Source organism: Suricata suricatta, chromosome 14 (assembly GCF_006229205.1).
Source record: "Suricata suricatta isolate VVHF042 chromosome 14, meerkat_22Aug2017_6uvM2_HiC, whole genome shotgun sequence".
NCBI lineage: Eukaryota > Metazoa > Chordata > Mammalia > Carnivora > Herpestidae > Suricata > Suricata suricatta.
Genome location: NC_043713.1, coordinates 10974124 through 10989880, shown reverse-complemented (window position 1 = coordinate 10989880; position 15757 = coordinate 10974124). Strand labels below are relative to the sequence as shown.

The following is a 15757-nucleotide window of genomic DNA, read 5'->3' as shown; positions in this document are numbered from 1 at the left end:
TGCTTTCCACCTACCAAATATCTGCCCTATTTTCCTCATTTTTTCCCCCAAAGTATTCATCATTGTTTCAAATGGGAACTGTCACTATTTTCCAGCAATGCTTGAACAGATGACCTGGGCTTTCATATCTCCAAATAATTAAAGCTTTACTTTATAATATCACTGTTTGGAAATTTCTGATAATCTTACTGAAATGCATCTATATGTTAAACCCACACATAGTCTGTTTTCTTGAACTATTCTTTGAATGCCATTTTAAATCACTTCAGGTGCTGTCAATGGGTTATTGCAAAAAGAACATTTCAATGATAGGCTTCTTTTGAAATGAAGAGTTTTCCTTAGGGATGACTTCTTTTATGTTGTGGTTGGAAGTCTCAATAAAGGTGACTTTATTTCACATCTTCAAAAAAAAAATGGAAAAGAAAAAGAAAAGTCAGGTTTTCTAGAAGAAGTAAGAAATAAATGAATTTTATCTAGTAGTACCAGAACACAAACACCCTTCAACAAACAGGGCATTAATTTTTAATTCCTCCCTTGATATGCAAGCAGCACATAGTAGACAGATTTTACCATATCTATACTTCTCTTTAAGGTTTGATTTACTGGGTTTTTTTGTTTGTTGTTTTTGTTGTTGTTGTTGTTGTTGTTTGTTTTATTCTTGATCTTTGATCTTTATTCATTGGACCTGAGGTGAACACATCAGATGTTTCATCAGATTTTGGGGGGGTAGGAGGATAGAATTCAGTGACTGTTAGAAACATGGCTGCCAAGTAAGTTTGACCTCTTACATCTACTATGGTCACTTTCCACTTCTCTCTTAGTCCTCCTCTTCAAAGCTGGACATCTTGAGCCATTCCTACACAACATACAAACAATACGACATTCTGGCTACTTACATATGGTTTGTTGGGGTTTTTTTTTGTTTAGTTTAGTTTTGTTTTGTTTTGTTTTGAAAAGGAAGCAAAGGCCAAAAAAAGATTATTGTACTAATTAAGGCAGTACATTGTTTCTGGCATTGTTGATGAAAGAAGTGTAATGTGTTGTTGTGGAAAGGAATTCTACAAATTTTCTTCTGAATCCCTTAGAAAATAGCGAATAGCCTTAGGGTATGTGCTTCAGAGAGCCAAAAATCTCAGCATTAGTACATGCTGTTTGAGGACATGTTTTTGGTTTTTAAGATGTTTCAGTTAACACACAAATGTCCCCTGAATGAAGGAAACAAAGGATTATATCAGATGAATTCCTGTTACAAATAGTTTTAAAATTTTAATTGAACTTCATTTTCTAAACAGTATAAGAATATGTATATAATAATAGCTAGAATCCTCCTTTTCATAAATTCAAGTTATAGTTACAATGATGCAAGTAATGATCCAAATGATGACAACTGAAAGGTGTGTAAATAAGACTTGCATTAGGAAACCTACATACTTGGAGCCTGCTGTATTCAATGTTAGTAATTCTCACATTCTCATTCTGCTAGCTTTTATTCGTATTAGTATTTATCATGTCAAAATGAATATATATATTAACATATATATTGTTAATTTTTGTAAACAAGATGACACAGAAAATTTTAAAAGAAGAAAACTGGGAAGTATTTGTTTTCTACAAGCAACTTCGCTTTAGCAACTGAGTACGCACATTTTAGGGTTAAATAGATGTGCTAAATCTTTCTCTGTAAGTAGAATCACTCCAATATTGCATGAGGGTGTATTAGAGAATGTATCATTATATTTAATTTTGAAAAGGAAAAAATACAACCTTTTTTGTGTTTTTATTTCTTTTTAATGATGATTAGTGAAATTAAGGAACTTTCCAAATTTGCATTTTATTTTTTTGTTCATTTCCTGTGTAGCTATTACTCATTTCTTTGGATTGTTGTTAATTGCATGACTTTATAATATAACTGTTTAATAATATGAGTGTTATGACTATATGTACCACATATGCATACTTTATATAGTATTTTACACTTATATTTATAATATATAGATAAACATATGGATTATATACGTGCATATATATGTATGCATGCATATATATACTTTATAAAATTTAATCAAAAACTAATCCTGCAAATTTATGTTGTGTTTGGTTATTCTGGTACATTTTATTTACATAGAAAATATTTTTTGTCATTTCTCTATAGTTTCTGAATTTTATGACACAGAGAAAGCCTTGCCCATATTAAGAAAGGAGCGATAAATTGCATTGTAATAGAAATCAAAGCACTGTAAGTTTCCCTTCAGGCCATCTGACTCAAGCCTTTCTTTGCCTTTGAACTAATTTCCAAAACTTCATTGTCTCCTTGAGCACTCCTTTTCGGGTTATCTAATTCTAGCCATGTCTCCTCATTTTTGAGCTATTTTCCAACTTTCCATAAGTATGTCTCTTCTTTGATAGGAAATATGGTTTTGTAGTTTGACTATTTAGTGCTCCCTGGAAACGAATCAGTAACTTATAAAGAGGTCTGATGGATGAGAAATGAAAATGAATCTGGTTTGTTAGCATGTTTTTCTATTTTGTTTGTTTGTATATTGTTCTATTTTTATCTTAAAACGGTTAAGAACTTCTGCCCACTAGGAAGGGAAAACAACCATTTTCATAGCTAAACTAGTGATTTTTTTGTGTTTTTATATTTCATCTTTGCCCATGGCTGAAATTTTAGAATTGAAAGTACAAACTCTTTCTGTCTAGGTTTTGTGTCTAAATGGCTATGTTTCATAAAGACCTTTACCTTTCACTGTGTGACCATTTAATATTTTCCTAACTCCAAATGCTTCTTATAAATTAGTTTGTAAAGTCTCTAAAATTGAAGGATCTCTGTCTGATTGGTGTATAGAGAAAACTAAGTGCTATTATAAATGGAAAATCCCTAAGATTCCCACAAAATAAGGACATTTTTACTCCTAATGTGCTTATTATAATAGAAAAAATATGTTTAGAAAAACTAACTCAAATGATTTTAGAATTCCAGTTCACAAGATATTGGTAAGTCTTTGGCAACTAAGATTAATATTTTGGGGGTGCCTGAGTGGCTCAATGAGTTAAGCTATGGACTCTGGGGTTAGGCTCAGGTCATGGACTCACAGTGAATTTGAACCTTCATTGGATGCTGTGTGGACAGTCTGGAGCCTCCTCAAGATTATCTCTCTCTCCTTTTCTCTCTGCCTCTCTCTCTCTCTCTCTCTCTCAAAATAAGTGAACTTAAGAAAAAGACTTATATTTTCACTGTAAGAAAACATCAATGTCTTCCTTGATTTGTCAATATTAAAGTATCATACAATCATAGGTTTATATTCTACTTGTATATGCTCTTCCTAAACTTATACAGGTTCACTGACCAAATCAACTAGCACACTTCTGGTTAATATTTAAGTCTGTGAAGAAAGTAAATTTGTGTTTAGCCACATTGAAGTATTATTCTGACAGTTTCAATGTTAACTGTACTTATAGAATGTCAGCTTGGGTATCCTTTCCCAAGATTTTAGCTAAGAGTGCTTTGGATGGATATTAAGTTGTGTTAATTAATTGATAATTATTAGATACCCAGTCATTTATACACATTATAAAATACTGAAATGTGGACCACTTACCATTATTTTAAGTTTATATCTACTTGGTTTTTACTTTTCTATATTATAAAAAAGTTCTATCTTTAGAACTTATTTTATATGCTACAGAACAAGTCTTCTAATGAACATGTTCATTTTTGCTTCTTTTAGAAGTTGTTTAAAGGATAGTGTAGCTATAGAAACTTGTGTGTATTCATGAGCTCTGTTAGTCTATTAAGAAGCTGGTGTGTGTCAGAGTTCACAATGATCCATTCTATAGTTTTCTTTGTGAAATAGAAGTTACTTTGATTAAAGGTTATAATTAGCATACATAAATGAGACTACTAGGAGCAGTAATGCCACAAAGGTCCAAGTTCTTAGAGAAGATAATGAAATAGGTTTTTGTTTATTAAGGAGAAAGCAGCAGTTTTGTTCTATAGCATAAGGTTTGGTCATTCCAGAATGAGAAAGAAGAGAATGAAGGACAAAACCTGAAAGGTTATAAAAGGTGTAAGTTTGTGCAAAGGAATCTTATTTGGCTTACATTATTGTTTGTGCAATGAGTCTGAAAAGAAGCAAATGTGTTAAAACTTTGCCAAAACTTCTAAACCAAGATTCAGTGACATAAGGACTAATTACATAGAACTGAATGAACCAATTGAATGAACTATAGTTTTTGTGTTTTGTTTTGAGTATTGTTGATGTTGTTTTAGTATTCTGTTTTCTGGGTATATCAGGAAACTCTCTTATTAAGCAATCTACAACCTAAAATAATTTAATATTTCTGATTTTATAAATCAAAATAAATCATTTAAAAATGATGTCTTATGTTTCCTACCTGATCTTCTCCCCTCAGAATTCAGAAACTCTTATTAAGTCTTCCTTTTCATTGAAATATAGTTATTTATGGTACAGTAAGAAACTATTTTTCTTTTACTGGGATACAATTGGAAAAATTGGTTTAATAGCCAAGGATTTTCCTGGAATGTCATATTTGAAGTGATGTTCATTTGGTTAGACATGACCAGTGATTTTGCAGAAACCAAGGTTGACTTTACTGAGCAATCTCTCACACAGCCATCTTGGGCAACTGGACTGGTACCCGGCTTTCAAGGCTCCCCGCCTTATAGGTGAGTAGAGAAGGTCACTTCCTGAAAGACTCAGGGGCCTTAGGATATTGTGGGACTTTGACAACTTATCTAAATGTATAGGCATTACAAGTAAAACCTGGCGGAGTGTCTGGGATTCTTAGCCCTAGTATAACTTAAAGGACAATTTTACAATTCTTATCTGAGATTCCTCATCAAACTTCCAGCAAAACAAACTTGCAAAGGACACTGTGGCTGATTTACATTCTTGCTACAGCTATGCAAAGACTCAGTACAGTTATAATGAGAAAAGCCTTGTGTAATTAAGAATAATCTTTCTTTGAGACTGTTTATCATAGAATGAGGGTAAAACACGTGTTTCAACAAAACACTACACATCTAGACCCTATGGGGTCATCCATGTTTGAGCTATTTTACAGCTCTTGTCTATATAAAATATACTTTTGGATTATACAAGTCTAAAACTCTTCATGGTTTTTGAGTGATTTTACATAAAGGGATAAATATATATGCTTATTTTGCTTTATTTCCTTTAACCATTTATAATGTCTGCCTGGTTTGTTCACTGAATGAGATAAACAATCTTTAACACAAGTTTGCTTTTACATCTTTATGATGGTCATGATTTCACCTTTTTATGAAAGTTGCCTTTAAACGTGAATATTTCTCTAATAGTATTAGATATCATATTTCCTCCCAGAATGAATATGCATGCATGTTATTGGTGTTGCTTATTTATTTAATAGATTTTGTTTTCTAACTATCTGCAACCCATTTATTGAATAGTCTATGTTGCTCCACCTCTTACTGTTTTCCAGATACCCCTGTGTACAGTAATGTTTTCCAACCCTTTCACCCATAGCATTGTATTTCTCTAAATATGCCCACAACTAGCCTATTTTTGTGTGCATGTTTGTTTACATTTTTATTCCTATAATTATAGAGTAGTGTTTATTTATTTATTTTAATTACTTGTCTATTTATTTTTTAATGAGAGAGAGCACACATATTTGCACACACATGAGTCGGGGTGGGGCATTGAGAGAGGGAGAGAGAAAATCCCAAGCAGGCTCCAAACTGTCAGTGCAGAGTCCAACATGGAAATCAATCCCACAAACTGCGAGATCATGACCCAAACCAGAATCAGTAGTGGGACACTTTACCAAGTGGGCCACCCAAATGCCCTCCTAAAAGACCCTTAAGTATAAGAACAAACTGAGGGTAGATGAAAGGGGGTGGGAAAGGGGTAGGCTCCAGTGATGGGTATTAAGGGGGGCATTTGTGAGACCACTAGGCGTTACCAGGAAGTGATGACTCCCTGAATTCTATCCCTGACAGCAATATTACACTCTATGTTATTAACTTGAATCTAAATAAAATTTTCAAAAAATATAGAATCCACCAAGGAAGGTTTATTTTAAAAAACTGTCATCAGACGTTTATAATGACTGACAAGAAAAAATAAATAAAGCTCTTTTGTTGCAACCCTTAGTGGAAGCCCCTAAATAGGCAAATTGTATCAAGAAAATAGTAACTTAGATATTAGGTAAACTGAAACATACATTTTTGAAATTTTACTTGGAATTTATTTGTAGAGAATGGAAATTCTTAAGATGTTGACGACCGGTATGGCGGATCGAATGCTATTTTTGTGCCCACTATGCACTTAGTATAATATAAGGCAAAAGAGATTTTTAAATGTTTCATACAAGCATAATTAACAGAGAGTGTTAGTTTCAAGTATACATTATCATGATTCAACATTCTATACATTTTCCAGTGCTTATCAAGATAAGTGTATATCCAATTGGTATGGAAGAATTAAAACTTGCACTATTTTCAGATGGCATGGTACTTTGACACCCTAAAGATTGCACCAAAGAAATACTAGTACTGATAAATGAATTCAATAAGGTCACAGGATATAAAATTAATATATGGAAATCTTGCATTTTTATATACTAATAATGAAGTAGCTGAAAGAGAAATTGAAAAACAACCCCACTTACAATTGCCCTAGAAACAAAAGTAAATAGCAAAGAACAAACATAACCAAAGAAGTAAAAGACCTCTACTCTGAAAACTTTAAAACATTGATGAAAGAAACTGAGTATGACACAAACAAATGAAAAGAGATTCCATGCTCATGGATTAGAATGCCCAGTATTGTTAAAATGTCCATACCACCTGAAACAATTTATAAATATAGTGTAATCCCTATCAAAATACCAACAACATTTTTCACAGACGTGAAAAAATAATCCTAAAATGTATATGGAACCACAAAAGACACCAAATAGCCAAAGTAAGTGCCAGCCATATAAACATAAATATTCAAATAAAAAAGTAATAACCATGTCATTATTAACTAGACTTTATGGGGCTGAAATATCTCCCAATATAAAACATTTGCTCTTCCATATTCTATCACCTCAGTGTAATAATATCACACAAATGCATTTCCTACTCATACCAAAGTTCTTGGGAACCAAGCTGGGACAGGCAGTTCTTAGATTTGCTGGTTATTAGAAAGTAGTAAATTCTTCTTGATGTAAAAGGAACCCTCTGGCTCACAAGGATTCAGTCCTCAGCTGTGTGACATGTTAAGGAATGACTTTGTCAAATGTCTTTACTTTGCCCCATGCCTGCTCTTGATCTTTAGAAATGTATGCATTGTAAAAATAATGGAATGGACTTTTGTTCACTGTGCAGATGGTCATCTACATATGTTAAAATTTTAACCCATGACTATCCCGTGTGGTTCTAATAGAAGTCGTGGGGTGTGTGAAATTTGTCACTCAATCTGCTGTGTTAGAACTGTCAAGTTTTGATATTATGTGGCTCATTACTCATTTGAGCATATATATACACTTTCATCTCACACAACGTGTGTGGGGAGGTAGATAGGCATTCAAAACTGTGATTCAGACGTGCAAAAGGAGTTGGATTACTTCCACCTTCTCCATGGCAACAACATCCAAGCAGAGCGTACCTGGAGCCTTCCCTCTCATCACTAGAAACCTTTCACACTTCCCTGCCTGCCCTTGTCCCCCACAAGTGATGAGGCCTGACTTCGTTGCCAGAGTAAGGGAATTTCCTCTGATCTATTTTCTTCTGGGTCATCTTAGCAGATTTCCACAATAGCTTGTTGACTATGTGTTGCTACTCTGGTGTTAGCATAGAGCACTTCACCGAGGATTCTCCTCAGTGTTCCAAATTGAAAACAAGGATCCAACCCCTCCTGCTTTCTGCTTCCCCCTCCACTTGTCTCAAGTTCCTAGCGTCTTACTAGTCCTTTGCCTTGAGTTCCATATTAAGATCCAATCGATGCAGTAACCTGGATGTTGCCTCTTCCGGATCCCTCCAGCTCCTACTTGAATGTTATATGTCAATGTTTTTCATAGAACAGTTTAAGGTGACTTCAATTCACCCTTCATCCTGCTACCACCCAGCTGACTGGGTGCATGGGCCAAATGATTTATTTTGAGCTCTCTGCAAGAGACAAGACTTCTAATAAATTTAGTTCAGACAACAAAATGATGGTTGCCAGAGGGGAGAAGGTTGGGGGTATGGGCAAAATGGGGAAAGGGAGATAGGAGCTTCTGGTTAGGGAATGAATAAGTCTCAGAAATAAAAGACAAAACATAGGGAATATTGTCAGTGATACCATAATAGGGGTTTATGGTGACAAATTGTAGCTACACTTGTAACTACAAGTATAAACATAGCATAATATATAGAGATATTGAATCACTTTGATATCTGAAAGCAATGTAACACTGTGTCAGCTATACTCAAATAAGAAAAATTATTTCTTCCATTTCCTTCAGTTGAGTATATTCCATAGGAAAAAATGTTAATAGATAACAGTTTTGATGAGATATTTTTTTTTAAAAAAAAAAGCAATGTCTAGCTAAAGGTTATTAAGCTCCTTATAAGATTAAAATTTCAAAATTTCGCTTTCTGGGTAAATCCAACTCTACAGAGGGGCACGTAACCTCACTAAGCCTTTTAGAAATTGGTTAAAATTTCTTGTAAAGAGAGTTGTTAATTCTATCAAATAACTAAGTTCTGGTCTAGACTGCCTCTTCATGAGTTTAGACATTTTTTTTGTTTCCTTTTGAAATAAAACTTTAAAGCTCCGGCATGCTAGAGCACACAACTTCACTTTTTTCCTATTCAACAACAACAACAAAAAAAACACAAATTTGGGGGATGCACCTAGGTGGCTAGGTCTGTTCAGGGTCTGACGCTTGATTTTTGGCTCAGGTCATGATCTCGGGGTTTTGAGGTCAAGCTCCACATCAGAATCTGTGCTGAGCACAGAGTCTGCTTAAGATTCTCTCTCTCTTTCTCTCCCCCACCCCTGGTGCTCTCTCTCTTTCTCTAAAATAAATAAGTCTTTTAAAAAACATTTTTTTTTTACTGTGGACTTAAGAAAAATCTCGAGTTTGATAACCAAAGTCAGATAATTATTTGTTTTAGGTGGCATTCACCCACTCCTTCATTTAAGCAATAAATTTCAGCCTCTTGGCCCATAACTAATGGCAAAAAGCTATAATTTAGGAGTGGGGTATAGTGATGGGGGAGGTATACATTGAAGTAGTGTGAAAACAAAACATTTCTAGTAATTTTTCCAGATTTATTAGGATGTATAACACTGTATAAGCTTAAGCTCTACAAGATGATTGATATAAACATAATTGAAGGTTTAACACCTCATTCTTTTTTTGTTTATTTGTTTTGTTGTTTTTGTTTTCATCTTTGATGTGGTAGAAACATTTAAGATCCAATCTCTGAGCAACTTTCAGATACACAGCTTAATATACTAACTATAATCACTGTGCTGCACATTAGATGCCCAGAATATATTCTTACAACTGAAAGTCTGTACCCTTTAATCAACAATTTCCCCTTCTTTCCCCCACACACATACAATCCCTGGGCATCCACCGCTCTACGCTTTTGTCGCTATGGGTTCAGCTTTATTAGATTCTACATGTGCGTGAGATCATAAAATATTTGTCTTTCTCTGACATATTTCACTTAGACTACTGTTCTTCATGTTCATCCATTTTGTCATAAATAGTAGGAATTCCTTTCCTAGGACTGAGTATCATTCCATTATATATTATTTTCTATAACAGATGGGCCAGCAGTTTATAAGGATTCCCTTTTTTCCACAACCTTGCCAATGGTTACCCTGGTCTCTTTGATAATAGCCATTCTCAGAGCTATGAAGAGATACCTAATTGTGGTTCTGATTTACATTTTCCTAATGATTAGTGATGTTGATCACTTTTTCATGTCCCTGCTTACTATTTGCATTATCTTCTTTGGAAAAATGTCTGTTTACTTCCTTTGAATTGGATTGTTATTATTGCTATTTGTTATAGAGTAGTATGAGTTCCTTGTTTATTTTGGATATTTTGCCTTTATCAGAAATATAATTTACAAATACTTACTCCCATTCTGTAGGATGCCTTTTCATTTTTTCATTTTGATGATTGTTTCTTTTTGGCAAAAAACTTTTTAGTTCGAGGTAGACCCACTTCTTGATTTTTGGTGTTTTTTGATTGTTTGTTTGTTTTGCTTGCTTTTAGGATTACATCCAAAAGATTATTGTCAGGAAAAATATCATCGAGGCTCTTGTCTATGTTTTCCTCTAGGAGGTTTATAGTTACAGATTTTATATTTAATTATTTCATTCATTTAAAGTGAAGTTTTGTGAGGGCTACAAGATAGGGCTCCCATTTTATTCTTCTGCATTTGAATATTCAGTTTCCCTAACTTGGAAAAGCTCTCAATTTGCTAAAGAAATCATTTATCCCCATTTAGTATTCTTGGCTTCCATGTCAAACATTAGTTGACTAAATATGCATGGGTTTATTTCTGGGCTTTTGATTCTGGGCCACTGATCTACATGTCTGTTTTTGTATCAATATTGTGCTGTTTTGCTTACAAGAGCTTTGTAATATAGAGGTGACCCTTATATATTGCAGGGGGTTAGGGGTGCTGACCACCCCCCTTCAAATGAAAATTCATGTAGAAATTTTTGTTTTAATTTTTTTGTTTATTTTTTATTGAGACAGAGAGAAACAGAGCATGAATGAGGGAGGGGCAGAGAGAGAGGGAGACAGAGAATGGGAAGCAGGCTCCAGGCTCTGTATTGTCAGCACAGAGCCCAATGTGGGGCTGGAACCCACGAACCGTGAGATCATAACCTGAGCTGAAGTCGGCCGCTTAACCTACTGAGCCACCCAGGTGCCCCAATTCATGTAGAAACTTTGGCTCCCTCAAAACTTTGCTATGATTTACCTTACTGTAGACCAGGAGCCTTACTGATAACATAGTCAATAAACACATATTTTGTATGTTATGTCATTATATACTCTTTTCTTACAATAAAGTCATCTAGGGAAAAGAAAATGGTAAGAAAATCATAATGAAAAGAAAATACATTTACAGTACTGCACTATACTTATCAAATATATCTGCATATAAATGGACTCATGCAGTTCAAAGCTGAGTTGTTCAAATGTCAAGTGTAGTTTGGACTCAGGATGTTCAAGGATGTGGAGGATGATGCTTCTAACTTGTTCTTTTGTATCAAAACTGCTTTGGCTGTTCAGGGCCTTTGTGTCTCCATATAAATTTTAGAATGGTTTTTTCTATTTCTGTGAAAAATACCATTGGAATTTCCATAGGGGTTGTGTTAAATCTATAGATCATTTTGGGTAGAATGCACATTTTAACAATATTAATTCTTCTATACATGAACATAAATATCTAACCATTTATGTCTGTTTTTTATCTACTTGGTTAAATTCATTCTTAAATATTTTATTCTCATTTCTTTTATAAATGAGATTATTTTATTTCTTTTTCAAATACTTGATTGATACAGAAACTCAACCAGTTTTTGTCTGTTGATTTTGTATCCTTCAGCTCTATAGAATTTGCTTATTTCTAACAGTTTGATTACATTTGTTTTTATTTATTTTGAGAAAGATACAGAGAACAAGCAAGGGAAGGGCAGAGAAAGGAGACAGAATCCCAATCCCTGAAGGGCTTGGACTTAGGAACCATGAGATCATGACCTTAGCTGAAATGAAAAGTCAGACACTTAACTGACTGCTCCACCCAGGCACCCCTGATTATTTTATGCGGTCTTTAGGATTTTCTATACACAAGATCATGTCATCTGCAAACATAGACTATTTTATTTCTTCCTTTCTTTTGTTTTTAATGTTTACTTATTTTTGGGACACAGAGAGACAGAGCTTGAGGTAGGGAGGGGCAGAGAGAGAGAGGGAGACACAGAATCCAAAGCAGGCTGCAGGCTCCAAGCCGTCAGCACAGAGCCCAATGAGGGACTCAGACCCATGAACCATGAGATCATGACCTGAGCCAAAGTCAGATGCTTAACCGACTGAGCCACCCAGGCATCCCATTATTTCTTCCTTTCTAATGAATGACCTTTATATATCTTTTTTGCCTAGATGCTCTAGGTAGGACACCTAGTATTATATTGAATAGAAGTGGTGAAATGGGCACCATTGTTTTGTTCCTGATCACATTACCTTACCATTGAGTATGATCATAGCGGTGTCCTTGCTACATATGGCCTTTAATATGTTGAGGTGCATTCCCTTTTTATCTAATTTGTTAGGAGATTTATTCAGGAATGGATGTTGAAATTTGTCAAATGTCCTTTCTGTTCCAAAAATCCAAGACTCTGGCTGGACTCCCTGATCAGGTCAGTTTCCTGGGCTCTGAAATCTCGAGTTAGCTGGAGTTTCAGGCTGGTAGGGTCTAATACAGCAGCATTGTTGGCTGGATTCCACAACTAGGTGGGGCTGAAGCCTGGGCCCTGCCATCAGCCCGGGTTGGGTGGGATGCATGGTGCCACTGTCTTGACTCTTCCTTCAGTGGGACTTCAGACAGGGTTTTCAATTTGTACAGGACGTGGGCTGTGCTTCATGATCAAGTGGGTTCAAGGTATACTCCTAAGTTGGGTGGGGCTGTAGCCTATAGCCTACAATGGGGCATGGTCACATGCTGTTTTCTGTAATGAGGCAGGACTGTAAGCCGGTCTCCACAGCTGGGTAATACCATAGTCTAGGTTCTGAGACTTCAAGAATCACTGCATGGCATCTTGGTCAAGTGGGACTGAAGGTTGTATTCTATAGTTGGGTGGGGTCGCTCACTAGACTCCCTGTCCTAGAGGGTTTGCAAGATGTTCTCCTCAGCTGCCCAGGGTCTCAGGCCAGGTTTCCTGGCCTGCTGGGGTTTGAGGTCATGTTCAGCAGATGAGCAGTGCTACTGATTGCTTTCCTACCTGGGTGGAACTATAGATGGTGTTCACAGTTCCACCTAGCCCAAACCAGGAAAAACTGCCACTCAGCCTCCCTAGTGCTTAGTGCTTGGACTAGAGCATCCAGGTGGCTTTGCAAATACGCCATCACTGGGCCAGGATTTCTGTTTGGGTACAACCATAAGCACAAAGTCCACCAGGATCCACAGGCTCTTTGCTCTCAGCCCCATTCCCCTCTTCATCTCTAACTGATCTCTGGGGGTCTAACCTGGTGATTCCACAACTGGTCTTTCTGAGGAGAGAACTTAGTGAGGCTCCCAGGAAGAATCCTATCATGCTCAAGAACTAGACGTTCACCTCAAGCTCTGTATTTTCCCCTGGGGAAAGGCACGCCCGGGGCAGCCTCTCAGTGAGGCACTCAACAGGCCAGGGAGGGCAAGGCAGTCAAAGTGAAACCTCTTTTTTTGGTCTTCTCATGTGGTGTGCCTTGGATTTTGGGGTCCAAAGAAGCACTCCAGCCTCACTCTAAGGTACTGAAAATTTCACAGAAGCATATTGTGTATGGCTATTTTGGTATTTCCGTGAGGAGAGCTTACGTCAGAACTCACCTTTCCTGCCATCTTGCTGAGCTCATTCCGTTCAGGTGATACTTTATAAAACCTTCTCTCGCTAAATTCAATAGGATTACATATATCAATAGACTAATTTTTAAATGTTTAATTGTACCAATTTTAATAAGGTAATACTTTCTTCAGAAATTTCGCGGCCAGGAGATGACTTTGTCCAGATAGCTCTTTGCTCTCATTTACTGCAATATATGTTAGTGATGGTAGTTTCTACAACTTCCCAATGGTTTATTTCATTCAACTCAGAAACTGATTTCTTAAGTGTTTGTTTTCTCCCTGGAAATGAGTGTCTTGCTCTTTTTTGATTAACTGAGAATTTACAAATGTCTGTTGTTCGAAAAGCCTCTAGAACCTCTAGTAAGGTTCTAGATGAATCTTTCACATCGTAAAAACCAGCTTGAACAGAATTTTAGAAGTCACCAAACCTGCTTCCACGGCATTTTGATTTGATTTTCATGAGAGCCTGCAATTGATAATTCAGATTTTATTTTCAATTGGCAGACATGCAGGGAAAGATGTAGTTATGTTTAATCAATAGATGGAGTGACACTGATGACTGCAGGGAAGGTCAATAAAATAGTCAAGAAACCAATTCATTTTTTTTTTTGCAGTTGCAATGTTTTCTGAAAACAACTAATACTGTAGAATGAATTCAAGCCAATCTATTTTCTATGTTACCTTGTGTCTCACTGCCTGAGCCATTCACCATCTGTGCCTTGATTTGTCAATTACATCTTCTTGACTCATAGTTTTGCATGTTTCCATAAGAATAGAAATGTCACAATTACATCAATGAAAAGGGAGAGTTTCTAATTTTCTGGTTAGTTTTTTTCAGCAGAATAGGAGAAATAAATATTCAAAGCAACGATAGATGACACGTACCCACATCTCTATCACAACGATAAATAATTTAGTCAATTGCATCATTCGCACTGACCAAAACTTAATGTCAGGCGTGAGGATCCCTGAAGCTAACTGAACCAGCCCTCTAGTTAAAGCATGAATCTATTTCCAATAATACCGATAAGTGGTCACACACATGAAGAAGTCCATTGCACTTTTACATAATTTTTACTTATTAAAGCTATTCTACTTTGGTGATGAGTTGAATATTTCCCTCTAAGGAACCCTTCCATGCATTTGATATGCATTATTCCCACAATTTTGCAAGATGTATTTTCTTATTCTATTTTGCAAATGAGATGCTGAGATTCAGAAATACTGATTCTCTTGCTCAAGTTCATAGAACTAGTAAGCAGCAGAGCTAAAATTCCCATCCCACTCTGCTTCACTCCATATTTTCACTTTGTTAGTTCTCTGATCATATTTCCCTGGGTGAATTTCTATGCCTTGAGCTAACAGTGACACAAGAGAAATACAGAAGGCGCTTGTTGGGAGGAGAATACTAAGCATTTATTCATAGTGTATTGATGTAGTGCTTGGTTTTGAATACAATTATTTCTAGAATTGCCATATGCAGTCCCCTAATGGATAGCTCCTGACCACCACTAATAACAATTTTTATTTATTAGCACGAACTGATGAGAACAAATTGAAATAGGAAGCTGAATAGTTGTTACCTAATGCACATTTCCAGATACTAAAAGCAAAATACAAATTAAATTACTAGGTGATTTAAAAACTATTTTATACTCTACGGACTTAGCCATTGGAGTCATTTTTTGAAGTGCAAAGGATCAGATACGGCTTTATCTGCTTATCAGACAAACATTTCTCAACTTTCATTCTTTCCTTGAATTGCTGCTGCCATTTTTAAATAAGTATCAAAGCATAAACTACTGAGGTATGTAAAGTAATGAAAGCTGCCAAATAGATTTCAATAAATAATCTTGATAAGACTTGCAGTTTTTAATTAGTTCAATCAGCATTCATGGAGAATATAATTATCACAAAGGACTCTCTTCTGAACAGTGCCCCACGTTGATAAATATTACTGAAAAATGCCTTAAAGGCCATTTTTAATTAAATGTAGACTTCGTTTCCCCTTAAGAACAACTTGTGAGGCAAAAAATATGTATAAATACATTAAAATGAAGTAAAATAAAAGTATTCTAACATTCAGTGAATTTTTTTTTCTGTCCTTCAGGGGAAGTTCCTGCCAAACATGACCAAAGAGTGTTTTACAAG

The 15757-nt window shown here is 35.6% G+C and overlaps 1 long non-coding RNA gene across 1 annotated transcript; it reads right to left on the bottom strand.

Annotated features, from left to right (window-relative positions):
• Nucleotides 1-226: 226 nt before the first annotated feature.
• LOC115278423 lies at nt 227-14364 on the bottom strand. Its single transcript, XR_003902880.1, has 2 exons — nt 14288-14364; nt 227-400 (listed from the first exon to the last, which is right to left on the bottom strand). It is a non-coding gene; the product is annotated as an uncharacterized LOC115278423 (long non-coding RNA).
• Nucleotides 14365-15757: the final 1393 nt, after the last annotated feature.